Source organism: Phacochoerus africanus, chromosome X (genome assembly GCF_016906955.1).
Source record: "Phacochoerus africanus isolate WHEZ1 chromosome X, ROS_Pafr_v1, whole genome shotgun sequence".
Lineage (NCBI taxonomy): Eukaryota > Metazoa > Chordata > Mammalia > Artiodactyla > Suidae > Phacochoerus > Phacochoerus africanus.
In genome coordinates, this window is record NC_062560.1 from 7,924,646 (window position 1) to 7,951,574 (window position 26,929).

A 26,929-nucleotide genomic window follows, 5' to 3' on the forward strand; every position below is an offset into this window, starting at 1 on the left:
CTGCAAGCATGCAGGTCCATGATCCTTGGGCATCGCTGTATGTTTGAGTCACTGACATGATATTCCACACGTAAGTGCAGTGCCTGGGGATTCCTGGCAACAGGTGCTCCATCGATATGTATTGAATCAACATGTGTTAAATATGTTGAGATTTCCCATTTTAGTATGCACATTTTTAGCAGTATTGATTATAGTCAAAATATATCTGTGCCCCCTGGGGAATGATGACACTTACGACTGTAAAAGGGAAACAGAAGAAACAAAGAGACTGCTAAAAAGAGTGAAATACGTTATCCTCCTTCCATGCAATAGAACAATAGAACAAGGGGAAATGATCAAGGTCAGCTCTCAAGGACAATTGGCGGGGCCTTCAGGCCTTGTGCGGTGTTCATGTGGAAGATATATGGGCCCAGGGAGCATTTCCAATCCCACAGAGGTGGCTACGCCGGGCACGATCCACCACTTCTGTGGAAGCCTACAGAGTTGACCCCTCCACACTCTTCGGGTTTTGAGAGGAAAACTTTCCTGACTTAAGCAGATGCTGCTCTTACGGACACTGGCAAGAGCATACGGGGAAAACAGGCTAAACAATAGGGGGCTGCCCTGTTTGCATTTCTGACACTCAGATCTAACAATGACATTCTCAATTTCACAATGTCGATGATTCCTTGTGGCCCACAGGTTAAAGGCTGATTTCTTTGTGCTGCAAACTTTCTCAGCTCTTTGGAACACTCTCCAGCTATCCATCTCCTGACTCAACTTTTCAGATCTCAACCCCTTCCCTCTTCCCTTCTTTCATGGACCTTCAGACCCGGAGTGCTACATCCATCTTCATGAAAAACTGAAACAAGGGGTTCCCGTCGTGGCATAGCAGGAAGGAATCCGACTAGGAACCATGTGGTTCAATCTCTGGCCTCATTCAATGGGTTAAGGATCTGGCGTTGCCATGAGCTGTGGTGTAGGCCAGTGGCTACAGCTCTGATTAGACCCCTAGCCTGGGAACCTCCCCAGGCTTAGCCCCAAAAAGGACAAAAGACAAGAAAAAAAAAAAAAACTGAACCAAAAGCAGCATTTGGTCTGTCAAATTTTCATAACCTCTAAGTTACTCTTTGCCCACTGACCACCATTTATTAAAAAAAAAAAAGTGAAGGAGGGAAAAAAAAAGCTCTGAGATTTTCATTGTAATACTCAAAAAATTCTAACAACATGAATGTCATTCTACATATGTATATGTCACACTCAATAAGTATAAGTGCATGTCCCCCAAGAACAGACAAGGATGGCAAATAAACACAGGGAAAAATGTTCAGTATCTTTAGCCATTGGGAATCACAGGTTAAAGTCAAAATAAAATACCACTATATTCTTTTTGTCTTTTTAGGGCTATACCCTCGGCATATGGAGGTTCCCAGGCTAGAGGTCCAAACAGAGTTGCAGCTGCCGGCCTATGCCACAGCCATAGCAATGCCTGATCTTTAACCCACTGAGCAAAGCTAGGAATCAAACCTGCATCCCCATGGATGCCAGTCAGATTCCTTTCTGCTAAGCCACGATGGGAATGCCAGAAATACCACCTTTTTTTTTTTTTTTCTTTTTTTGGCCACCCCACAGCATATGGCATTCCCAGGCTAGGGATCAGATCCAAGCCGCAGTTCAACTGCCACAGTGGGAACTCCTGAAATACCACATTAAATGAGTACTTTTTTTAAACTGACCATACCCAGTACTGGCAAAGATGCAGAGCAACTGAGACCCTCAGGCATTGCTGGTAGGAATGTAAAACACCTCACGACTTTGGAAAACACTCTTGCATAATTTTTTTTTTTAAGACAGTTGAACACACACTCAACCTATGATGCAGCAAATGCACTCCTGGGTACGTAAACAAGCAAAATGAAAATGTGTGTCCACACCAAGATGCGGGTGCAACATATGCACTCCCTTTATTCCGTGGCCAAACCTGTAAACAACTCAATATCCTTCAATGATGGGCAGATAACAAACTACCGTAAGTACATCCATACAAGGGAAGACCACTCAGCAATAACAAGAAGACAGCTGATGCTCTCAACAGACTGGATGACTTTAGGAGATGTTATCCTAAGGAAAAGAAGCCAGACCCCAAAGCCTCATTCTGTGTGGTTTATTTTATATGGGATTCTAGAAAACACAAAACCGGACAGACATGAGATTGGTGGTTGCCAGAAGCTAGAATGGGGGCAAGACGGACCACAAAGGGACAAAAGAGAACTCTAGAGTTTATGGAACAATTCCATACCATGATTCTGATGGCTATCACATGGGTATAAGTGTTTGTCAAATCTTAAACTGTACCCTTAAAATGGATGTGTGTGACTGGATATAAATTATGTATCAATAAAGCTTACATAAAAAAATAATCAATCAGGAGTTCCCACATGTGGCACAATGGGATCAGCAGTATCTCTGGTGTGCTGAGATGCAACCTGGCACAGTGGGGCGAAGGATCTGGCATTGCCACAGCTGCCACATGGGTCGCAACCACGGCTCGGATCTGATCCCTGGCCTGGGAACTTCACATGCCACAGAGTGGCCAAAAAAAGAAAAAAAAAATCAATCAGTCAAAAGAAACACAAGAAACTTGTCACAGATCATAAGGCTCCTGAATGGTCAAGCTGGAGTTTACACTTGCAACATATGTTTATGTATTTACAAGTGACGTACCAGGACTGTCACTCAAGAATATCTCACAGCGCAAATACGTACTTGGGAAAATATCTCCTGTTAACTAACTCAGACATAAAACCATAGAGTCTTGATAATTTTTATTTGGGGGGGGGGGGCTGAGTCTTTTGCCAGATTTGAAAAAGACAATGTTTTGACATCACAATAGAGCAAAGAGCAAATACAACTTGGCTATTTTCTTGTGCTTCACTGTGTTTGGACGATTACTCTTGACTCTTGACTGGAGCAGGCTGTGTGTTTTTAGAGGCCTTTTTAAACTACCCAAATGTGCCTGTGGGGTTATTTCTGCACAAACTCAACGATGTAATCTCTAGATTTGCCTACCCACATGTGGGCAGGATGAGATCTGAGCCAATATTATGGACTCTGTCCTCAGGTGACCTCTCTTCCTATCTGTGACATGGGACATCTACCACGCAGCGTGGGTGTGAGCAACAGCACTGATCACAGTCACAACACAAGTCATAAGAATGACTTCCTGATATTGATGTTTATTTCTGATTCTTTAAACAGGTCTTCTATGTTCTTCCTCTATGCAAAAGACAGTCACAAACACCTCCCTTCATGTCCACCCACTGTGGAGATCTCTTTTCAGCTGAGCCTCCTTTCCCTCATACACAGAAAGAACTTTTACAGAGTCAATTTCTTTGCCAAGTTTTACATACATTTTGGACCCATCAGACCTGACACGCATTGGTCATGCATCTGACTCCCCTTTTCCCATGTACTGAAAGCAATCTTTTTTCCTGCTAGTTCTATTCTGAGACATTTCTTCCAGAATGACATTTCTAGGACACTTCCTTGAGGATGACATTTAGAAAGAATCCTTCAGTGTGGTTTTTTTTGGTTTTTTTTTTTTTGTGGATTTCTAGAAATAAGTGTAAACAGTCTAAAGGTCTCTTGCTTGTATCTAACTTCCTTAAGCCTAACTTACAAGGCTGGGAGTTTTTTTGGTTTCCTGAATGGAGTGCTGGGGTGGTCACCTGCCTTCAGTTTGATGACCTTTTCTGTGCTGTGCTCATTAAGTCTTAGGGACTTCCTTACAGTCCACTTGTGACCAGGCTTTATTTGCCACTTCCCACTGCTGTGTTTAGACCTTCACGTTTTCTGTTTAAGGTCTAAGGCATTGTGCTGTAAGCTTGACCCTGGAATCATAAACAGGGTTTCTCAAGCCATCACTGTGGAACAAATCACTCTTGACTGTGGCGATGGGGGTGGGGTGAAGGAGATGGGGGGGCATCCTGTGCACTATGGGATGCTAAGCAGTATCCCTGGCCTCTACCCACTAGATGCCCCCAAGTTTTGAACAGAAAATGTCTCCAGACACTCCCCAATGTCTCCTGGGGTGCATGACTACCCCCAGTTGAGAACCACTGCTATCCATTGACCCAATACATTTAAAAGAAGACCCTCAGCATTTTGGTCCTGCTGCCTGCTGGTTCCACTGTGAAAACCTCTGGCCTGTGGTTGGACAGCTGTGAGGCTGTAGGACTGAGCACTTGCGAGAGCAGGCAATGCTCTCCGGCAGTGAGCCTGTGGTCTCCGGGGTGAATGGCCTGGGTCGATAGAACTCATGCGGATGTAGGAACCCAGGTTGTTTGCTAGGTTCTCTCACTGTGTGCCTACAGGTGACACGTGGGTCCTGGAGGACCGGCATGTCCTGATTCCTCCGAGGTCACAGCACTGATAGGCCTCGCTTGCAAAAGTGCAAGGCCTCATGGGAAATGACCCAGTTACTGTTTGGGTCAGTATGACCCAGGGCGTTTGCCCTTTGCACTGAGTACTGGAATGTCTCCATTGGCATCAGGCTTCTGCGTTACCCAGGTGAAGGGTTTTTGTCTGAGCTGTAGACCAGGAAGCATGCTTGTGACTCCCCCCAGGTCAGTCCAGGTGTGCACTGGTGGCCTTTGTCTTGGGCCCAAAGTGCTGCTTTTGATGGATGTCATCCTTCTCAGGTAAGGGCTCTTCCCTGTGGAAGCTTCCAGACAGGGAGTTTTTTCGTTGTGGCGAGTCCACTGTGACAAAGAGTAGGTGCAGAGAGCAGGCGTGTTTCCCTGGAAGACAGTGGCTGTGAGGCAGAGGGCCCAAGTGTCCCTCAGAGGTTCAGGTGCACATCTTTAAGCCATCGGCAGGGACAGCATTCAGGAGCAGACTGCAGGGCCTGAAGCCGGGGAGTTTATTCACGGTGGCGCTCTTTGTCCCAGTGGTGGCCTGCTCTGAAGGCGTCTGTGCCGCAATGCGCTCCTGTTTGGCTGCCAACACATAGACAGAGGTGAAGCAAGTGAGGTGCAGAGGCAAGATACAGCACGGGGCCTCAGGTGGTGCGGCCCTTGTCCCCTATGCACCTGTGCACCTTCCTCGAGCATGTATGGGTTTTCTTGCCCCTCCTCAGAAAAAAAAAATAATAATAATAATGAAGACCCTCAGCACTAACAGCTCAGGATGCTATCGTCAGTGAGAATAATAACTCTGTTAAATTTGTCAGCAAGTTGCAAGTAACACACAGGAGACAATTTCTTAGCAAAATGGAAGTATTCATTTTTCATTTTCTTAGGAGGGGATGGAGCAATTCTTCCCTTTTGATAAGAAAAGGGGGGGGGGAAGCTCCTTCCGGGCATTTAGTCTGCCTGTGTAAAGAAGTGCCTCCGAAAGATACCTGTTTGCTCCCTCTCAACATCCTCACAGAGATGAGGCTCCCCTTCACCTGCATTTGGAGGAAACAGGCAGGCCATACCCTAACCCCCTCATGGCTAGCCCATCTGAACAACAGGGGTAGTAAGGGTAGTGCCCACCCCACAGGGGCAGCGTGAGCATTACGTGAGTTAACACAGAGGGAGAGTCTGAAACGGCGCCCCTTCATGGCCAGTGCGTTAGAAGCAGTAGCTGCTAACACTGCAGCTGGAACCTGCCATGACTCCATTCTCACCCAAGTTCTCATTTCACATCAGCTCGTGTTTACTGAGCATCTGTGCTCGGCAGACACTGCTGCACCGATGTCACTGCGCTCAAGGTCACAGTCTGTAGGAGATAGTGGTGGTAACAGGATAAACGAGATAAAAAGCACCAGACAGGGGCACCAACTGTATTGAGAGGAGTCAGGGAGGGCTTCCTGGAGGAGATGGTAGTTGAGCTGAGCCCTGAATAACAAGAAAGAATTCTCTGGCGGGGCAAGGGGAATGGAGGGCACTTCACTCAGAGGTAAAAACGAAGGCTAAAAGTCCAAGGGCATGGGTAATATGCTATTTTTTAGGAAATAAAACTTCAAAATCACTGTCACTAAAAACGTGATCATGAGAGCTATGCAAAATGAGGCTGAAGAGCAAGCTGAGAGTCAGCTCATGACAAGCCTTGCCTGGGAAGTACAGCCTTTCCCCAAAAAGCACTGAGAACACAAATGTCATGAGGTGTTAAAAGGCTGCTATGTGGGAGGCACGGGGTCAACCAAGACCATGAGAAATGCTAGCTCAAACCTAAATGAGTTTCTTGACCGTAGGACTTTCCAAAACATGTAAAATGCCAAAGGTGGTTATGAATGTCCAAAAGGAAAAACTGTAAGCAGCAATTCCCAAACTTAGGTGAAAATCTGGTCAGAACAGAGCTCCCCAAGTGCCATGCTCTGGGAAATATCGCCGAGGTAATGAGAAGACATGAAAGACTGTTCAATAAAGGAATTTCATCTCCAGATTTGCAATGGAAAACATCACTCTAGCCTAACATGGAAAGATTAAATGGGATCAGAGTAAGCCTGGAGGCAAGAAAAAAAAAAAGGAGACCCACACCATATTCCCCCCCAAAAAGGGATAATAACGGACCCAGTTAGGACCATGGGCAGTGGACACAGAGAGGACAGGATGCCTGGGAGAGATACTATGAAGTAGGAATGATGTGATGGTGGATAATGAATGTGAGTCCTGAGGTAGTGGGAGACGTACAGAAATACCCAAATTCCACTTTAAACAATAGGTGCAATGCTGGAACCACTAAGAAAGAAATCAGAGAGAAAAAAAGTGGTTTGAGGAGGAAGACAAGGAGTACCGTTTTAATGTGCTGAGTCTGAAGTACAAGTGAATTTTCATGGGTATGTGAGTAGGGGCACCAAAGACCCAGACTACAGACAGACAGACAGTCCAGAAGCACTGACAGAGAAATGGACTGAAACCACTGGCATCCAGAAGAATGGCCAGAGAGAGTGTGCAAAGAAAAGAGAAAGTGATCCAGACCAGACCTGCAAAAGAACACTATGGAAGGACAGGACAAAGGAGGAGCCCAAAGGACAAGTCACTGAAGAGGTGGGATGAGAAAGGAGTGGGGGCAGCCATAGGACACAGGAAGGCAGATGATGAGAAAGGAGGGGAGGGGAGTTCCCGCCATGGCGCAGCGGAAACGAACCTGCCCAGTGTCCATGAGATGCGGGTTCGCTCCTTGGCCTCACTCAGTGGGGTGAGGATCCAGCGCTGCGGTGAGCTGTGGGAGGTCGCAGATGTGGCTCAGATCTGGCATTGCCGTGGCTTGGTGTAGGCTCGCAGCTACAGCTCCGATTGGCCCTGCAGCCTGGAAACCTCCACATGCCATGGGTACGGCCCTAAAAAAAAAAAAGAAAGGAGGGAGTGGCCTCCCTGGGCAGAAGCTGAAGCTGAGGAGGAATGTTAAGGATGCTTGTGACAACACCGCTCCAGGAGGACAACCACGGGAGTCCGGTTCAGCGGTTCTCTGACTGAGTGTTCCTGAGTCAGGATCTCCGGGAGGGCATGTTCAAAGCCAGCCTGTGGGGGCTGCTGCCAGAGTTACTGACTCACCAGGTCCCGGGTAATGTGAAGGCTTGCTGGGGAACCCCATTTTGAGAACCACAGCTCTAGATAAAGGAATCCTGACCTTTCCTTTCTGCCTCGGGCAAAAATGAGAATTGGGGGCGTTCCCGAGGTGGCGCAGTGGGTTAATGATCCAGCTTGTCTCTGTGGCAGCACAGGTTCCATCCTCAATTCCACCCCCAGCCCAGCGCAGTCAGTTAAGAATCCGGCATTGCCACAGTTGCAGTGTGGATCACAGCTGTGGCTTGGATTCCAACCCTGGCCCAGGAAATTCCACATGCCATGGGTGCAGGGCAAAAAGAAAAAAAAAAAAATGAGGGCTGGGGAAAGCAAAAGTGTTTCATCCTTTTCTCTCTCTGGTCCTCTGATTCTAGAAGATGGCAGTACTTCATTTTCTGCATTCTTATTCTCACTTCAGGAGCCTAAATCTACCACATTTCACCAAATATAAGAGGGTTTTGACTATGAGACACATTTTTAAGTCAAGAAGAAAAAGATACCAAGAATTATGAGATGGGGCTGATCACAGTAAACACTCTGATTTCAGAGTATGAAACCCTACACGAGTGCACTTTTGAGCACTGATGAAGTCTGGCCAGTCCTGTCCTGTGGGGCTGTGTTAGAAAAGTCTGAGCAGAAGCCTGTGTGCCAGTTGGAACTATGATTGTGTCTCCCCTGCTTTTCATCTGTGGAACATACACACATGCCGACAAACACACCAGGTCCAAGGACTCTGTCTCTCCTGAGCTCTCCTAGTAGCTGGTCCTTCACCTCAACCTCCAAAACCACCTAATCCCACATCCCCAGTTGTTTAGAAGTTCTTAGGACACATATGTAAAGGTGCAAATACATTTAATAATAACTCCTGCATTTCTCACATTTACCTGGGACGATGAGTAGCCACATGTAGAATGTTCTAGCCCAAACAGCTGACCACAGAGAAGACTCATTCAAGAAGAAATGGCATTGCCATAATCAGCAACATTTGAAAGGAAGCAGACACCCTTAAGCTATTTTTCCTCCTCCTCACCAGGAGAAATCTTTTTTTTTTTTTTTTTTTTGCTTTTTAAGTCCGCATTTGCAGCGTATGGAAGTTCCCAGGCTAGGGATTGAATCAGAGCTACAGCTGCCAGCCTACACCACAGCCACATCAATGCCAGATCCAAGCTGCATCTGGAAGCTACACCACAGCTCACTGCAATGCCAGATCCTTGACCCACTAAGCAAGGCCAGGGATCGAACCCACATCCTCATGGATGCTAGTCGGATTTGGTTTTGTTTCCGCTGTGCCACAACAGGAATTCCCACCAGGAGAAACTTTCTGAGTTGCACATGTGATTAACTCAAAATGGCATATAACCAATGGTCACTGCTTATTTGACCCTAACTACATGATAGATGTTTCTACCTGTGCGTTCTTTCTCAAAAGAACCACTCCAGGTATCTATTTTCTAATGGGAAAGTAAGACTCAGATGTGGGTGATGGAGCCAAGACAAAACAAAGAATAAAGGATCCATTTCAGAGTATAAAATTTTTGTGCACAAGCTGTTTTATGAATACTTCCCCTAGCTTGACACTGGCCTGTGTCTGCAGCCAAAATACTCAGACAAAGCCAAAAGCACAAGAGACCCTTTCACCTTTTGTGGTACCTAGAAGAACATGTCTTTCACCGCCGTCTACAGAATGAACTTTCCATGGAAAGTCAAAGCAAAATAGCTACCTCTGCTCTTTCAGGGGCGGGGAGAGGGTCTCACAGCTCTCCTCTCTTTCATGAGAATTCTGCTTAGCCATTTGTGCCCCTATTCTCTCAGAAGTACAGGTTGGAAAAATCCGTCTACTCACCTCTGAGAGGCATCCCAGAGCCAGGCACTGCTGGGGCTGTCATGCTACAATAAACAGCCACGCTTTTATCTCCAACACTCCCTTGTAAGATAGAATTCTTTACATATTTCTACAAAAGTGAAAAGGCTACATGGAGGGCACAGAGGTGAGAAACAGGGGAGACCATGAGACATCTGAGACACCTTTTGGGTGTAACCCTTCCTCTGAAGGGATCCACACCCAGAAGCAGCCTCAGCTAGAATGTCCTTACCCAGGCAGCCCCTTCTACAGCCATTAACACGGCGGACAAAAGGTCAACCAAAACAAACATCTTATACAAACAGTCGTCAACACAGAGTCTTTCCCTTTGGGAGGGGGCTTTGAAATGATGGAAACCTGATCCCCACCTGAACGTCCCAGGAGAGCGTCCAGTAGTAGCAAATCCTCCAAGAGGGTCAAAATTGCCTGTTATTTTTAAAACCTGAAACTTAAAATAATCCCAGACCCCTCAGCCACATGTTGTAAAAACTGCCAGATAAGTTATACACATGGAATTGATTCCAACCAACCACCAGAGAAAGGGGTTTCTCAACTTTGGCAATGTCTATTTTTCATATGGAAAGAATTACTGGAACTGGGCAGAGGTGGGAGGAGAGCGGGAGGGGCAGGGGAGGCCGGGATGATTCCAGGGAGGGGGAACCACACTGCTTCCCAAGCACACGGTGCGGTCGGGGCGCGCGTCCTTGCCTGCGGAAGGAGGAACACGCAGGGAAAGCTTGTCCTTTTAAAGGTCGTTTCATACGTTTGTTACGGGTTTTATGATTCTTGTTCTGGTAAGGATTTTTTTTTTTTAACCTTTCCCAAATCTGAAAGCAATTAGTCCTCTGTATTCAAGCTCTGGCATTTGGAAACATTATCACTGTGAGGAGATTGACGACGAGCTACCTGCAGGATTTCAGCTCTCCCACGTGTGAGAAAATTCTGACCCAACATCTGTTTCCTGGTAAGATCCTGTCTTGACACAATTGGATAAGTACATTTGCATTGCCCCAGCTGTTAGAAGGTCAAGTGATAGATCCAAGGTCACCCAGACAACTAGGCTCCCTTTTAATGACCCAAATTCTTCCTGAATCGTTTCAGAAATAAATGGGTTCTCGGAAACCTGAGAAGAGAGAATGAAGTTATTGCAAGAACACCCCAGTTTCTGGGACTTGGTTTGGCTGGAAGACACGGCTAAATAAAGCATCATCTCCACAGTCTTCTTCTGAGTTTAGGTGCAGGCTCTCAGGCCCTCTCTGAAATTCTGTAAAACCCGTGTAGCTCATTGGAATCATCGGCAGCCTCTCCTGGTTCCTTCTAACCGCCAAATCTATTTACAAAAAGCAGATGTTACATAAAGCCTCAACACTCAAAGTGTGGTTTAAGAGGCGGCAGCAGCAGCACCTCCTGGGAGCTTGTTAGAAATAGAGAACTTCTCCCCCACCTCTGCAATCCTGAACCATCAACTTCAATTTAATAAGTTCCCGGAGTTCCCGTCGTGGCACAGTGGTTAACGAATCCGACTAGGAACCATGAGGTTGCGGGTTCGGTCCCTGCCCTTGCTCAGTGGGTTAACGATCCGGCGTTGCCGTGAGCTGTGGTGTAGGTTGCAGACGCGGCTCAGATCCCGCGTGGCTGTGGATCTGGCATAGGCCGGTGGCTACAGCTCCGATTCAACCCCTAGCCTGGGAACCTCCATATGCCGAGGGAGCGGCCCAAGAAATAGCAATAGCAACAACAACAAAAAAAAAAAAAAAAAAAAAAGACAAAAAAAAGAGGACAATAATAAGTTCCCAAGGTGATCTGTACGCCCTGAGTAAACTGGGGGAGGCAGACTACCTGCCCGTTTTTGTAAATAAAGTTTTACTGAAACACAGCCAGGGCCATTAACTTTTGCCTTCGTACTAGAACGGCAGAACTGAGAAGCTGCAATGTGTACTTGGCGTCCTTTTACAGAAAGATATCTACTGACCCCTGGTCTCAACCTCTACTGTCGGGGCAAAGGGGGCGTTAGATACCTCAACGTGCTAAAACCACCGCAGGAAGTCATCCTAAGGATGACGTGGACAGTCTTTCCCGGATATGAGGTCTGCCTGGGCCGTGAGGTGATGAAAATCATCCAGCGAATCTCTAGACCTCACTGAACTTAAACTCGCCCATGTCCAGCACCATTTTCCACCATGTGAACCCTGCCAAAGAAACAGTTCCTGTAGTTTTGAAATTCACAGCAGAGAAGATGTAATTATCATGAACCTAACTTGGCACCTCCTGTTTAATTCATTAAAGCATTTAAAAGAACACAACTTTTTAAAAAACAGAGTTCCAGGAGTTTCTGTCTTGCCTTCAGTGGTCATGAACCCAACTAGTATCCATGAGGACGCGGGTTTGATTCATGGCCTCGCTCAGTGGGTTAAAGGATCTGGTGCTGCTGTGAGCTGTGCTGTAGGTTGCAGACTCGGCTCAGATCTGGCATTGCTGTGGCTGTGGTGCAGGCCAGTGGCTACAGCTCCGATTCAACCCTTCGCCTAGGAACCTCCATATGCCACGGGTGCAGCCCGAAAAAGACTAATAATAATAATAATTAATAAATAAATAAAATGAATAAAAACAAAATCCTGGATATTTAGGCCATATGTGAAATATTTAACTAGAAGCCTCCAGTAAAATAGCAGGTGGGAAGCTTTTAACTGAAACCACCACTGCTGCTACAGGAGAGACTGATGGGGGGGGACCCAGGGCATAGCCACATGCACGAGGCTGGATGTACCAAGGGAAGAATCCCCACTCGGCCCTATCGCTCTCCCTTTCTGCCCCTCCCTCTCTCTCATCATCCCTCCGGGTCCCGCTTCTTTCGCCACCCCCCCCCCCCCGACCCCATCTTTGCCCAACGAGTGATTTCCTGGATTGCAAGACTTCTGAGAAGATGCCACCCGTGGTTTGGGCAAAACGAGAAGACTTTCCACCTGAGCCTCACCTCCAGGACCTGCCCCACGTCACTCTCTGAGAACAAACTTGGCCATCATGAAACAATTAGAGTCTAGCTTAGGAGAAAAGCAGGTGGGAGAGCAAAAGGAGGGAGAGTCCCAAGGAGAAGATCCTGGCGACACTGAGGCTGAGACAGTCCCACAGCTGCGTGTGTGCTATCTTCCCCGTGCCTCAGCACCCAAGGTCACATCCCACACATGGCGCGGGCAGCCTGATGCTACCCTGCAGGCTGTTTGTTTCTGTTCATGTGCTCACTGGTCTGCCGTGAGGTTAGCTTTTAACACACTGTGGATGATCATCCTACTGTGTGGTTTTGGTTATTCTCAAGGAATCATTGCCTTGGAAAAAGCACAAGCACTGAAAAAAAAAGTAAAACTTTAGAGTAGTAGAGTCACAAAACTCACACCACAACTTGGATTGTGAGCAGAAGACACGTTCGGTGGTTGTCAACCAAGTGTCAGGCCTTACTCCCAAGACAAACTCTGCCTTTTGACCCAACTGCAAGCACGAAGAAAAACCTGACTTTACGTCCAATCCGGTGCAGTGTAGTCCTATCAAATAACATAGGCCAGTGGCTCCCAAGGTGTGGTTTCTGGTTCCACCTGGAGCACGTGGGAAATGCAGAGTCTCAGGCCCCACGCACAGGCCAGAAACCCCTGGGGTGGGGGGCCTGTGATCTGTGTTTAACAAGCCCCCCCAGACAGTTCTGATGCACATTCAAGGTGGAGAATGGCCCATTCAACAGACACGCCCTTTGGGTAAGCAAAGGAGGGTTAGCATGTTCTTCCCTTCGGTTTTCTCTCCCCTAAGACTGTGTGTGTGCGCGTGTGTGCGTCTGGGTGTGTGTCTGTATGTGTGTATGTGTGTGTGAGTACGGGTAGGGGGTGGAGAAGGAGGGCTTTGGGGACCTCAGGTCAGAAAATGAAGGGTCAGGTCCACGGATGTCTGTCCTCTGCCCTCAGTGGGCCCAGGTGGTATTTCCCGTGCACCTGGTATTGCTTTCTCAGTAGATACCTGAGGCTCAACTACTGGCAAACTTTTTCTGCAAAGGGTCAGATAGTAAACAACTTTAACAGCCACAGGGTCTCAGTTACAACTACTCAAGTCTGCCAGTGTAGTGGAAAAGCAGTCAAAGAAATATGGGAATGAATGAATGTGGCTGAGTGCCAATAAAAGTTATTTATAGAAACAGGTGAGGGACTAATGCAGCTCACAGGTTGCAGGCTGCTGAGCCCTGAGCGGAGTAACATGAGCTGCCGTCACAAATAAGCCCACAAATAAGCCATCTCAATGGCTTCTTAGCAAACAAGTTTCTCTGACCCTTGTAACAACCCAATCAGTCCAGTGTTCCTAGAAGTCAGAGCGGTTTCCTCCAAGGAGCTCTAGACACCCAAGGCCCGCCCCCTTTGTGGTTCCACTCTCCCTCTCCTATTCCCAAAGGGACAACCACATCTCCCCAGCGGATGAGTCATACACCCCTTGTCAAGGCAAGAGAGCTGAAAAGTGGACTTGAGCTGGGCGCCCCCTCCCAGCAAGGTCTGCACACTACACAGCACGTGAATTCTGGGGGACCATATAGCCATCCTTTTCACAAAGAATAAGAGAAACAGGGTGGTGGTTGGAGGAAGATAAGATGTCAAGGAAGAGCCTTCCTAAGATGAAACTGATGGGTGTGTCTGTACAGCCTGGGGAGCCAAACCAAATGGGGAAGTGGGGCAGGTAAGCAGAGAGGAAACAGCACCCCCTGGGGCCTTCGGTCTATGATGGGAGGTAGGCAAGGAGGCTGAGGAAGAAGACACACAGGGCATGTGCTCAGAGAATGAGATGTACGAGTTTGCAATTTCCATTCCATAAAGGTAGAGCCAGGTGGCAGGGGCACGAAGATGGAGTGGAGAAAGCCAAAGAATGGCAGGTCAAGATTTCAGAGGTTGAGACTAGAAAAATACTGTCTTTCTAAGCAAGCCTGGGATGAAATCACATTTAACTAATAAGTAGATTGTCCCTTGAAGCCAATTTTTGCCCCTGGGCCAGGTTTAGCCATGCATACAGTGTCAAAGGAACCGGGAAGGCCTACCACTCCCAGCACATCCAATACCACCGGCCAATTCACACATTTTCTTGTTAGAGTGTCATTTTCTTTACATTGGAATCGGTCCACAGTTAAACTCTCAGTCTTTAGTCAGGTACAAAAATATATCAAAGTAAAGGATCCTGCCATTGTGCATTTGCTCAAATGAGTTGAAAACTTATGTTCCTCCAACATCATGCACATGGATGCTTATAGTAGCTTCAGTCTGAACTGCCACAACTTTGAAGCCAGCAAGATGCCCTTTAATAGGTGAATGGACAAATAAACTGTGATACATGTAGGCAAAGGAATATTACTCAAAGGCCAAAACAAATGAACTATCAAGCCATGAAAAGACACAGAGGAGTCTTAAATGCATAGTGCTAAGAGAAAGAAACCAATCTGAGAACAGTACCTACTGCGAGAGTCCCATTGTATGACATTCTGGAAAAGGCAAAACAATGGTGGAGACGATAAAAAGAACAGTGGTTGCATGTAGGGAGGAAAGAACAGGCAGAGCACAGAGGATTTTTAGAGCAGTGAAAATATTCTGCATGACACAATAAAGACAGATACATGTCACTCCATATTTGTGCAAGTTTGGATTTGGGGGTGATAAGGTCCATGTGTCGAAGGGGGGCTCATCAATTGTAACAAATGTACCACTCTGGTGGGGGATGCTGATAATGGAGGAAGCTATGGGGTGCAAGGACTATCTAGGAATCTCTGTACCTTCCATTCAATATTGCTGGGAACCTTAAACTGTTCGAAAAACTAAAGCAACACACACACACACAGAGGTCGCTTACCAATGTTAATCTGGCGCGAACCTTAAACGGTTCTAAAAAGTAAAGGATACACACACACACACACACCCCCAAGGTCTTTTCCATCATTTACCAATGTTAATCTGACAAGTGGAGGACTGGCTAAAAGACCCTGTGGCCTGAGGAAAGGAAGTCGAAGCCCCTCATGGAAGGGAGAGGCTGGGGCACTCGAGGATGGACCCCTTATCCTCCATCTCTGTCTGGCTCAAAGCCTCCATCAGACACTGGCGCCAACACATGAATCAGCTTCATAGAGAGCTGGATTCAAGGTCTAGAAAGATATGACATAAAATCTTTATGGCCTACAGACAGATATGCCTCTTCAGATCTTAGTATTTGGAATCTTAGTACAGTTCTACACACCCAAGGCCCTAGCCAAAATGAGACTCTGGATGCATGACAAATTGTATTTTGAAAAAAATAATCATATTTGAATTGCACAAGTTCAAGTAAGCCAGTAATAAGCCAAATAGTCTGTCTCTTGGAGAGCTGGAGAGAGAGAAGGGTCAGGACGGGAAATCATAAAATAAACAAATTACTGCTATGAAAATTTATATGGCTCACCCCACCTCTGAAATGAGAGTTCAGAATAAAAATGCTTACTCCTTAACACTGGTTATTATATCAAGATGTTTAATTCGTGAGTTTGCTGGATGCCATTATTCAGCCGTGCTGTATATTTTTCCATGATAGATATGAAATATCCACTGTTTCATTTGCTGCCTCCTCCCACACACCAGATCCTTGAGAGCAAATCTCATTTAGAGGATGTTTTGTCTAGAGGCAGCCGAGCGGCTTCATAATAAGGCAGATGCAGAGGATGCAATTTCCAGCACTAGCATTCAACAGCACAGAGCTAATTACCTGTAACTGGGGAAACAAGGCAGAGATGGATCCATCCCCTGTTTGTGTGCAGGCTGGAGACAGCAGAAAGGTCTGTCTGCTAGCCGGGCAGAAGAGTACAGCATGTCCTCACCAGCAAGGCCCCAGGCCCCACCAGGAGTTGAGTGGTTGCAGGGGCCGGGGGCCGAGGAAACTGCCCAGCCACCTCGCAGGGTGCCTCCTCAGACTGTGAACTTGGAGCTGCTGAGGACAACAAGCAAAATGGCCATGCAGCTGTGGTGTTAGGCCGGCCATAGCACACACTGCAGGAAGTCCTGGCCAGACTAGAAAATCAACATTTGTCGTCCTTCCCAAGATGCCGTACCAGCCATCCCAAGGGGGCCAAAAAAACCAACCATAAACAAACACTTCAGCTCTTTAGATCATTATCCCTTCACCTATTTTTCTCTGTTTTTCATTCAACAATCCTCTCTTTTTCAAAGATTACAGACAAAAACTTGGTATACTTTAAAACTGTTTAAAAGGGGGGAAAAAATAGCCCAAACGGAGTCTGGCCTTTATAAATTTGACTTTTCTCAAAATTAAACTCACTGCAATTTATGGGGGAAAAGGAGATGGAGGAAGAATGTCAAAAGTGACAGGAGACACCTAGAATTCTTTTATGCTAAGGAGAATTTTATGCAAATTCTTGGAATTTATAAATATCACCGATCTTTGAAAGGCTGGATGAGGAAGACACTGATTACACCCTTCCCCTGCTCCCTTCTGCTTCGAAGGTCCTAGCCTCTCTTCATCTTGCAAAATCTGCACCGTTCTGAATTGCGGCGCCTTTGCGGGGCCTTCCCACCAGAGTTCACCTGTCCTGTCCCAAGCTATGTTCCAGCGCTTTAGGGCTACTCCCCTAATTCACTGCTTTAATTCTCAGGTGTTGTTTTCATGTATTTCTGTTTTAAATGTCTGGACTTTATCGTCCGCTCCTTGAAGACAGGGACTTTATCATGTCTTCTTTGCCACACATCTTTGTATCTTCCCTGATGCTGAAATGTCTCCAACTTCAGCTGCAAGGAAAAAGTAGGAGCCCGAAGCACTGAACACGGTCAAAGGATCTTTTCCCCTCACTCGCTTGAAGAGCTTCTGGGTAAATGAAACTGTAAATCTGAGATAGCAGAGTCATTTCTCCAGGGCCTAACAGGGCTAGCTAGTCCAGGTCAAGAGCACTAAAAACAAAAATATAAAATAAAAATAAAACCATGTTACATAGCACAAAATGATTATAAAAGCGGGAAAAAAAATAGCATGAAATGAGCAGGCTGAAAATTGCCACTAAAGCAAAGCAAAGCTTTCTAAGGACAAAGTCACTTGGAAATCCCATTTTCATTTCTGACATGTAATTATTACTAGCTGAGTGGATTTATATTTTTGACACAGAGCCAAGAAAAATTAATTGCAGGTATAATATTTTCAGTACATTATTTGGAAGAACGGAGGATGGCAAGCATGCTACTTTAGTATAAGGTACTGAAAAACTGGTTGCAATATCTATTACATTCGCATGTGAACATTAAATAGTTATAGATAAACACGTATATATACACACACACAAAATACACAAAGCGTATTACAAACGCATATATTCTCGTTGCGCTGCTTAGTTATTTTGGATCAGGTTTACTGTACAGACTATGAGAGTTTGGACAGTGGCCTCACTTCCACCTTTAAGTTAGGAACCAGGGTCCTATCAGAAATTCTAGTAGGGCTTTCCGCAGCTGAACCTCTCACTCCTGCAGTTCTATCAAGTGTTTTCACTTTGTTTTGTCTTGTTAATATTTGGAATTACCTCCGTCCTCTTGGCTCCATTAGGTCTAAACCCCCCAACTACGGAGAATGAGTAGTCAGTCAGGGTTAATCTATCCTAGTTGCATGGGATCATGGCTTTCCAAAAGGGGCATCCCCATACTTAGTGTTCAAGCCACTAGATAAGTGAAAAAAGCTGATGGTGACAGTTTCAGATCTGTATCAATAAGCCCACAGTGTCTAGCTGGTATGACAAGGTAAAGTTAAAAAGAACAGGGAACACCCCATAGCAATGCAAAAGATAGCTATAAATACGCTGAATCTCAGAAATGAAGCCCTCTGAAGGAGAGGGGCCGTGTCTGACCAAGAGAAGATTACGTTTAGGCAGGCAACCTTAAAATTAAGAGAGGCAGCCATATACCCTTCCCACATACAAAGCTAACCCTTGCCAGCATCAGTGAGAACTCAAGCTACCTCTGATTTTTTTATGGTACCCATCACTCCTAACTTAAATGCTCTCCAGTAAGGAGGCAAGGTGAAGTCAAGCTGTAAAATCAAGAATGCTTCCCCCTAAATGCATCTGACTTTAAATGGCTTCCCCAGGTCTCTCTGGGGTGGAGACATGCAATGCTTCCATGAAATGCTAAATAGGGTGCTCAAACATCTCCCCGTGGACAGTCAACCGTCCCTGTTCACCAGTCCTCTCCTTCGGGCTTCTGTGCTGCGAGGAGGAGATGTAGCATTTCCCACACTCCAGCCTCACTCCTACCAAAGGTGCTCCCACCAAGAGGAACCTGTGGGGGCAATGCGCAAGAGCCAGCTCCAGGGCGGGAGCTCCAAGCCCACGCTCAGCCCTCTGTGCCCCTGGTCTCAAGGTCCCTAGGTCTGACTCAGCTGCACTCCACACTCCATCTCCCCTATCCCTTGCCACTTACTGGACAAGCTGTTCTGAACCCGTCTCACTGCATCCCGGAAAGGATTTCGGTATCTGCTCCCCGTACTGCCCAGGACCACAGCCAAGGAGCACGCACTCTCCGGCCAGCTCTGCCTGACAGGCCCTGCCTCAAAGGGCCCATACTAGGATGGATGGGAGCAGAGGTTCTGCAGCTGCTCAGGGATAAATCTTCATTACAGCCCTTGGTCTGGAGCAACCAGCCTGGCCACCCTTTCGGATTTCAGCTTATGTAGGCTTGATGATATCTCAGAGCAGATAAGCCCTGCTGCATGAAATAAACAGTATGACTGCAAGACAGACAGAGAGACAGACACAGACACACACACACATATTCGTCTTTCCACCTAACTTACAGAAAAGCACAGAAGCCCCTCTGGGTCCCCAAGATGACAGGTGCATGTTTACATTCCATTTCACTGTGACTGATCTTCTACATGATTCTGAGTTCTAACAGTTTCAGGGGAAAAGAGAGACTTTTCAAAATGTAGCCTTTGCAGGCAGGTAGACAGCTCCACTGTGGGGCATAGAGGCGGGCGTCTCTGAAGTCTGAGTATCTTGGAAAGAATTCTGAGAAAGAATCTCTCTTGATCTCCTGTGACACTACACATGGCTATATTCACCGTCCTGTTTGAGCCTGCAACCCCAGGATTCCTGAATAAACAGTTGCAAAGTTTCTTTCACAGGAGATTTCTCATGACTTGTCACGATTTAGAATACCTTGAGGTCTGCTTGAGAGGTCATTTTTTTCATTTTTGAACCTGAATATTTAAGCGTCAAACCTTTCGTGAATCTCCTCAAATCACTTACTTCAAAATCAACTTGTATCTTTCAGTAAGACTCACTTCCCACACTAAAAACAAAACCGTACTATTTACACAAACGTTCACAGTGGCACTCGTAATAGTCACAAGGTGGAAACAACCCAAATGTCCTTTAAAGGATGAATGGATTCACAAATTGTAGTGTATACATACAACAAAATGTTATCCGATCCTAAAAACCAGTAAAATACTGACACAGGCTACAATGTGCATGAAACTTGAAAACACTATGCAAAGTGAAAGAAGCCAGACATAGAAAAGACAAATACTATATCCTTCCTTTTACATGAAATATCCGGAAGGGGCAGATCCACAGAGATAAAAAGCAGATTGGTGGTTGCCAGAAGCTTAGGGACTAAGTTTAATGGATAGTGACTGCTTAATGGGTACAGGGTTTAATTTAGGGGCAATAAAAATGTTTTGAAACTACAGAGAGGTGGTGGTTGTACAAGCTGTGAATGTGCTAAATGCCAATGAATTGACAACTTTAAAATAATGAGTTTTGTTTTCTGTAAATTTCACCTAATTTTTTTTAATGATTTAAAAGGTTGGAAAAACATTTCTGCTATATTATCTGTTAGGTCTTTGTTCCGAAAGATTTTATCTTTTCTTTCTTGGGAGAAACTATTCAAGACACCTAAAAAAACTTATATTTGCATCACTTTTTTTTCTTTTAGGGCCACGCCTGTGGCACAAAGTTCCCAGGCTAAGGGGTGAAACAGAGCTGCAGCTGCTGGCCTACACCACAGCCACAGCAACACCTGATCCTTAATCCACTAAGCAAGGCCAGGGATCGAACCCACGTTCTCATGGATACTAGCCGGGTTCATTACTGCTGTGCCACGACAGGAACTCCTATGTCACTTTTTTAAACGCCCCTTAGTGGACTCGGTCCTGGAGTTCCCTAGTGGCTCATCGCACTAAGGATCTGGCATTGTCACTGTTGTGGCATGGGTTCAATCCCTAGCCCAGGACTTCCCCATGCTGCAGGCGCAGCCAAAATAAATAAATAAATAAGTGGTCCTAAAAATAAGTGGTCCTAAGGTGAGGGGGTGGGGGGACTACCCTCTGGATCTAAGAACCAACAGGCAAAAATTGTTGCGAGTTATCTACCCCAAATCAAATGAAGGAAAACAGAGGTTAAGACACAGAGCTGGGCAACTGTAGGTGGATTAAAACAGAGCGATTTGAAGTTTTACCCGGTATGACAGTGTAGCCCCAGGCTATCTGTAGAGAACTAGCAGCATCTGCATCATCTAAGAGCTTGTTAGAAATGCAGGGAGTGGTATGGGATTAACAGATACACTACAAACTTAAAAGACATTTAAACAGATAAGCAACAAGGACTTACAAACAGTACAGGGAATGATACTCAATATCTCGTTAACCTATAATGGAGTATAATCTGCAAAAACAGTGACTCACAGCAGGCTGTACACCTGAATCTAGCACAATACTGCAAATCAAGGATATGTCAACAAAGCAAGGGAGGGAGGAGAAAAGAAATGCCAGATCTCAGACCCACCCAGAAGGACAGGATCAGAAGCTGCATTTCAGCACAATCCCCAGGCATTGCCTACGGCTCCAGAAGCAGTTGACTGGCCCTCACCCTGAAGTTGGGTGATTGCGCCCTCAACAAAATGCCTCTATGAGGCCTTCAAAAGGCATCTGCACAAACCTGGTCCTCCCCTACCTGCAAGTCACCTAAGAATGTCCTATGCTGCAGCCCCACTCTCCTCGCTCACCAGACCCCCACAAGGGGCAAGACTCTGCCAAGCAGTGCTACAAAACCTAGAAGCCCAGGCAGAATTTTCTCACCTAATTTTTACCAAACAACCAAGACTCCACCTCCTCCCTCGGAAGCACTTCTTTCCCCTTCCCGTCTCCCTCATTGAGAAACAGACCAGCTGGTTCTCCTTCAGGTCCTCTGTTTCTCACAATTCTTACTCATCCGCAGATTGCCCGCAGAAAAATCCCTCTAAGTACACTTCCCACGTATAAAAGCAGCACTCAGAGGGCTGCAGAAAAAAGACAACGACGGTGGCTCAGAGCAGCCGAGCGGTGGGAGAGGTTGGGAGAAACGGCCAGATCTGGACCTCTGTTAAAGCTGGAGCCAAAAAGACTTCCTTCTGGGCTGGCGTGAGCTGGAGAGAAAGGACACAAGAGAACAATTGGAAGGTTTTTGGCCCGAACTCCAGCAAAGATGGAGTTCCCACTGCTGAGATGAAAACCAAGTCCCACATTCCACAAGGGACTGCACACTGCACAACGCTCGAGTGAGATGTGTGTGCTGCCCTCCCAGGGTTCCCACTCACGGAAACTGCCACAACGGCCCTTGCTCACAGCAGGCTCTCATGGGTACTGACGAACAGATCACAGGCACTACTACGCGTGCACATGCAAACCCACAGGCGAGGAAGCATTCAACCTGATTATGGCACTGCAGAACCCTCGAGACCCTACAGAGACTCTGCAGTGGGTTGTGCCAAATAGCAGGTGCGTGCGGCGAGACAAGCCCCTAAGCCTCTGCAATCATACTGTGTGACACTTGACAAGATTCCCATCATCTTGTGTTCCTTATTTCTGGAGGTAAAAGCAATTGGCATCTGGAAAAACAAAGCACTACATCTTGAGAAAAACAAAACAAACCAAAACTCAGCTTCTGCTTCAGTAAAAGAGATGCCAACAACCATGTGTCCATGTATGTGTATACGTGGATTATGAAATGTATACTATATTATATATTATATATTATAATTAAATAATATGTGAAAGTTACCTACAAATACATAAAACATATTTGTATATATTAAAAAATCATATTTATAATTATATAGTATATAATGCTTTTTGTTAGATATGCTTATAGAATACAACTATATATTTTATATGACATATAAATATATTTGTATCTTTTCCATAATTATATATAAAATGTTACATAACATATATATTAATATATACGACCACAAATGTATTTTCACTAGCATATACACAGCCTTTTTTTTTTTTTTTTTGGCTTTTTAGGGCCACACCCATGGCAAATGACAGTTCCCAGGCTAAGGGTCAAATTGGAGCTGTAGCCGCTGACCTATGCCACAGCCACAGGAACAAAGGATCCGAGCCGTGTCTGCAACCTGCACTACAGCTTACAGCAACACTGGATCCATAACCCACTAAGCAAGGCCAGGGATCAAACCCTCATCCTCACGAATACCTCTCAGACTCGTTCCCACTGAGCCAGGACAGGAATTCCTTCACAGCCTTTAAAACCTACCAAATGATAACATGTATCAACATGGACCGTGGAGGCCTGCCTGCCCTCCAGACACCCCAGGTTAACAGGGGTTTGTCATCAGAGAACATTATGACCTGCTTCCTGACCTGGCTCGCATTCCTCACCCACCCCAGCTTTCCCTGGGCCACAGTCCTATGCACTCACCACCTCCTTCTGCGCCCTTTAAGACTATTTTCTAGGCTGCTCGTCATTCGAAGGTTTAAAAAGAAGCAACGAAAACCGGACGGAGAACTCACAGGAGCATCATGAATGGCTCTCAAAGACAGAACCCACCACAGGAGAGAGACGATCCATTAGCAGATGAGGACGTAGACACGGACCAGAAGGTGGGCCCGCTCGGGATGGGCCTAGAAAGTGACTGTAAGAAACAAGCCACAGGGCTGGAGTGAGGTGAGTGATTTTGGACACAGGGCCAAGGAGAGTGAATGGTCAGTCAAACAGGAACTGCTACTCTTCAGGCACCACGTTGTTACATGTACCCTAGCCTCACAAACCAACAGTGCATGAGTCGGAGGAGGAAAACTGCTATAACAAGCAGCCCTTCTGGTTTAACAGAATAACCATTCTTTCTTAAGCACACGACCTTCCAGGGCCTGCTCTGACAGTGCTCCTACATACCCCTCCTCCTTCCATGTGCCCAATTCTCAAGTCATAAAGAACTTGCCCTGCAGGCACACCAAAGGGAGAACAGAGAGAGTGTGGAGCATTGCACAGTAGGCTGTCTGGGGCTAAGAAAAGAGGTGTGTGTCATTTCAGCCACATTCCACCAGAGAGAACTCAGGCACAGGGCTGCTCTATGTGCCAGGGAAACTAGGAAGTGGGGTGTACCTGCGTTAGTGCCCAGAGCAAGAGAAGCCAACAAGTGCAGTGAGCCTCTGCCCCAGGGCGCCAGGCAGGGACTAGAGAATACTCACGGCAGAAAAAGCTTTGAAGAAATGATTTTATCCAATTAAGAAATGTCTTTAGAGGAGTCCCTGCTGTGGCACAACAGGATCAGAGGCATGTCTGCAGTACCAGGACGCAGGTTCAATCCCTGGTCCGCCCTAGTGGGTTAAAGGATCAAGGGGTTGCGACGTGAGTCACAACTGTAGCTCAGATATGAACTTCATATGCTGCAGAAGCAGCCAGAAAAGGAAAAAAAAAAAAAAATGTCTTTAGAAATACCCCTGGTCTTTTAACCTTGGGCTTAAATTATAAACAACAACCAATCTTCCAGTTTGTGGGGGAGGCGGGGGATAAACTAAAAACGGCTAAAACGCACACCAGGGAGCATACTATGAATTAGAACTAACAAATTAACAAATCTGAACAAAGTAGCCTAGGCAAACATTCCTGTTTTGGCCTCCATTCAGTCCCACTTTGCATTTCAAGGTCTTGGTTCTGCCAGCGTTGATACAGTTCGAAACCCAGTGCTCTGCAAGCCGGAGGACGGCAAACTACAGCCCATCGTGCCCACTATTTGTCTTTGCATAGTCCTCAAGGTCAGAACTGCTTTTACATTTTCAAATGGTTGAGCAAAATCAAAAGAATCAATCTATCACGACCCACAAAAATTGTACAAAATTCAGATTTCAGTGTCCATGCATCGAGCTTTACAGAAACACAGGCATGCTCATCTGCCTAGATGTTGTCTGTGGCTGCTTTCCACACTACAGCAGGAGAGTGAATCCTTACAACACACTGACCTATCTGGCCTTTTATATTCAAAATCCCAAGCCCTGGTCTCAACCAGACTGGTTCCTTTCTGCTGTCAGAAACTGTTGTCAAATATGCCCCATTTCCCTTCTCAGAGTGCAGAATGTTTGGTGTTTGAGCTTTTCAGCGTTTCTGCCTAAACCAAGTAACAGGTTGGCAATTCTTTTTTTTTTTTTTTCTTTTTTTCTTTTTGGGCTGCACCCACGGAAGTTCCCAGGCCAGGGGTCTAATCAGAGCAGCAGCGCCAGCCTACGCCACAACCCCGGCAACGCCGGATCCTTTACCCCATTGAGCAGGGCCAGGGATCAAACCCACATCTTCATGGGTGCTGGCTGGGTCCGCTGCCACTGAGTCACGACAGGGACTCCGGGGCTGGCAATTCTTCATCTACTTCCCTTGCTTTATGCAGTTCCTAATTCGTCTATTCACGACACAGAAATCGCAGTAAGTACGGCAGCTGCAGTGACCTGAGATGATGGGAAGGCCCTTGTTTTCTTATGCATGAACTGGGAAGATTTTGCTCAACCTCAAACAGAAAAAGGAATCCTCAGGCCTCCATATGCTTTGGAAGGTTTCCACCGTTTGTTCCATGATTATTTTCTCTGTCTCGTGTATAAGGCACGACTGCTCCCAGCTGTAGCAGCTGAGACTCAAAACTACTTCCTTTGCTGATGATTTGTCATTTTACTATTTTATACGCCAGCTTCCTAGGGCTGCCATAACAAAGTCAAAGCTGGCATTTACTAAGTCTCTCTGAATTCAAAGCCCAAAATAACTCCCACAGGTCCATCTTTCTAGCACATTCTCCACCCTCGGATAAAAAGCCATGAATCTATTTCCTACCTACCCTCCACCATACACAGAGCCGCTAGTTCCAGCCTACATTTCCCGATCTATGGATCCTTTTTCTTTGCCTGAAACAAGTGTGTATTTTTCAAGTCCAGACTTTAACTCCTAAACTCTCCTTTTCGTTACTTTTTTTCCTTTCTAGCCACACACTTAGCATGTGGAAGTTCCTAGGCCAGGGATGGAACCCATGCCAAAGCAGCAACCCAAACAGTACAATGACAACACTGGACCCTTAACCAGCTGAGCCACAGAGGAACACCCTCATTTACTCTTACATATCATTATCATAATTGATAGCACAATACTGCAACTAGAAAAAACTTGTTAGGAGTTCCCGTCATGGCGCAGTGGTTAATGAATCCGACTAGGAATCATGAGGTTGCGGGTTCGATCCCTGGCCTTGCTCAGTGGGTTAACGATCCTGCGTTGCCATGAGCTGTGGTGTAGGTTGCAGACGCGGCTTGGATCCCGTGTTGCTGTGGCTCTGGCGTAGGCCGGCGGCTACAGCTCCAACTCGACCCCTAGCCTGGGAACCTCTATATGCCACAGGAGCGGCCCTAGAAAAAGGCAAAAAGACAAACAAACAAACAAACAAAAAAACAAAAACAAAAACAAAAACGTGTTACTCCTATAAAAAGATTCAGTTATTTACCATGAGATTTTTTTTTTTTTTTTCTCACTGGTTTTCACTTACAGCCTGCCCAGCAGACCCTTTGAGGTTGGCCGGATCCCAGGGCTTGCTCCTATGGGCCCACTGTAGCCCAAGGCAGGCCAGCTACAATGTCCCAAGATTCCTTGGCAAGTAAGGATCCCACATCAAAGCAATTACATAACCATGCTTTGGGCAACTTTTGTTGTCATTTGTAAGTAAGTACTACTGGGTGAAGCAACATGTTTCATGAATTTTAGGTTTAATTCTGCTCTTCCAACCATAATTGATTTGTGGCCCACCAACTAATCTTTCACTTCTGCAAATTTCCACAACATCACACCTCAGCAGGCAATTACCTGATGTAATCACAAGATAAAACCCTCAAAAAGCCAAGGTATTTTTAAAATAAATATTTTATCATCATTAAGTAGTGGGTACTTCACCAGCACCACCACCTACACACAATGCTAATTCCCAGGAGGTGTAAGCTAATTCCAGGAGGTTAAAAAAATAAAAAGAAAGCAACAACAACAAAAAACCCTTCTTTTCATGAGAGAGGAGAGAATGGCAACAGTGGCTGTCCAAATCCAGAAACTGGAAGTAATGCAAATCACCACCAAATGGTTTGCAGCCCAAACAAAGACCAAACATTTCATAATTTAGCTAAGATCCTGATCCAAATTAACTCATAACAATGAATTAATGGGACAGACGGTTGTCATGGTGACCTCGTTTTGGCTTTACATAAT